Raw genomic sequence first — 2,678 nt, forward strand, 5'->3', positions numbered from 1 at the left:
AAATTGTGATTTATATATTAATACACATTTTTGGTAATTTTTCTGCAATTTTTTCATGCTATTTTTCTGCAAATTTTATTAGTATTTACTTGAATAAATTCAAGTTGTCGGAAAGTTGGCATGTAATATAAAATATAAAATATAAAAATAAAAGTTTCAGAATTGTCGGAAAATTGTTGGTTTTGTAAAAATAAAAAATAAAAGAAAAAATTCAAAATTGTCGGAAAATTGTCAGTGTCATAAAAATAAAAAAATAAATATAAAATACTAATTTATCTAATTTAATAATAATTGAACTTATTATTAATAAATGAAAAAATATATTAATTTATAAAAATACCAGTTCGTAGGAAACTTGTGACAAATTTGTCTGAGCGTGTTAAAAATAATTGTCGAAATATTGTCGGAAATTATCGACAAAAGTTATAGGTCGGTAATTTGTAGGAAAATTGGTGAGTACTTTGTCGGAAACAAGTTTTCCTACGAGGGTTTTTTCGACAAACAGTTTTTGTCGGAACGTTGTCGCTAATGGCCAGTTCCAACAAATTTCCCACTAAATCTGCTGTCGCAAAATTTTCTGTTTTTTGGCAGTGACAAGAAGCCTACACACACACAAAACCTACACAAACCACAAGAAGCCTAGACACAAAAAAAAGGCTACACATACCACAAGCACATGCAACAAGCCTACAGAAAAAACAATTTACCCATTACCTAAATAAGCGTACGCAATAACCAAATTGCATACACCAGAAGCTTAGTAAGCCTACATAGTAAACAAATTGCATACACAATAACCACTGTCACTCCTACATAGGAAACAAATTACTTACAAGACATGCTTATTAACCCTCCACAGAAAATGTTAAACACATTAACTACTTAAGCATACATAGTGTCTAGTCAACAACCTACACAAATAATAAACTACATAATAACTAAGTAAGCGTACACCGAATATCCCATATTGTTTATAATTTTATATCCAACACCTAAATATATAATCTCTCCATATATACATTTATTAACTCCTACACTAATATGTTGTTAAATTCAATAACAACAAATGAAGTGACCCTAGACGCAAACAACAATATTATCAAATATATACATCCTTGTATAAACATGACATTATAATTAACAAAGGCCATCAAAGATGCACCCTACACATGCTCCATGTTTTATATATGGCGACTTCCAAAAAAATATATATATTAACATAATAATAGTTCTAAAGTATAATTTACTATCCACAACATTGTGTAGGGTACGCTAGTAATCTACGAAACACTACGAAATAATAGTTCTAAATTGATTGAACTATAAAAAACCTGATTTAAGTTCAACAATTCATACCTTGATGACAAATAAAAACAGAAAATTACGAATGTAGGCATGGAAGTATAATATCAGAGATGATGAGAGGGGTTGATTGAAAAAATAAACCAGAAAGAAAGCAAATAACAGTAACCTCGAAAAAGGCCCAATTAATCTGGACGAGAACTCAAAGATTATCAGCTATGAACGAATCCTTCCATATACCCTAGCTAACTGAATATCTCGTAATGATTGAAGATTTTGTGAATCATTGCTGCTTTGAAGATGATTTTGGCATATGCGATTTGGTGATTTGAATATCTCGTAATATCTCGGTCTTTGCAACGAGCAGCCATCAAACAACCTTTTTCTACTTCCAAATTAAACAAATTATGATGCCGGATTCGAACCACTAGCTGCTCATTTGCATGTTTTTTATCTATCTATTGTTTTTAATTTTGGTGGGATGTGACATCATATTTATTTAAGATATTTGAATTTAGGTTATTTTTATCTATCTATTGTTTTAATTTTGGTGGGTTGTGGCATCATATTATTTTTTAAAGGTATTTGAATTTAGATTTTTTTTTAAAGTTTTTTTTTAAGTATAATAATAATTTGAGAATTAAGTTTTAATTTTAGTTTTGGTATCATAACCTAAGTGATGCCGCAACGCCTCGTTTTAATAAGAAATGAGAGCTTATAAAATTGGTGCACTAAAAGTATAATGATGATTAAGAGTTTGAAGCCAACGAGTAATCTTCCGTTGAAACTCAACAAAGTGACAAAAGAGCCTCATATTGGCCCTTTGTACCATCTAAAAGAGGAGGAATAATTATTGTTATCAACATTATAAACTGAACAATTGAGACAAAACCTGAATTAAGAAAATAAAATAAAACATTCACATGTTTTTGCAGTCATTTAGTCACTTATTATTTTAAGGGAAATGCTATATTCCGTTTAAATTTAACAAAAAAATAATATATCTAGTGTTTGGATTTGGATGGTTGGTTATCTATTTATATTTGATTTGGATTTTTTTAAAGTCTAAATAAAAAGCCTGGTTACCTGGGTAACTCAATGATAAAAGGTGACTTCATACGTTCGCAATAGCAGACAGTCCTAGATAGCCCAAGCCTACAATCTCCTGTTCGATGGAAAATCTGCTACTCAAAGAATCGCTACGGTAAAACCCGGTTGGGATTGGATTCCAACTTGAATCTTGTGTATCTAGCCCCCCTAATATTTACTTCTCATTCAATAGCTGAACTAAAGCTCGTTGGATTTTATTTTGTAACCTATCTTATTTTGTACTTGAATACATATGATATTTTACTATGTGCTAAAAGTTAGAGGAT

The sequence above is a fragment of the Bidens hawaiensis genome, unplaced genomic scaffold (assembly GCF_021521415.1).
Source record: "Bidens hawaiensis isolate Kalapana, Puna unplaced genomic scaffold, B.hawaiensis_p1.1 tig00053371_1, whole genome shotgun sequence".
Classification (NCBI taxonomy): Eukaryota; Viridiplantae; Streptophyta; class Magnoliopsida; order Asterales; family Asteraceae; genus Bidens; species Bidens hawaiensis.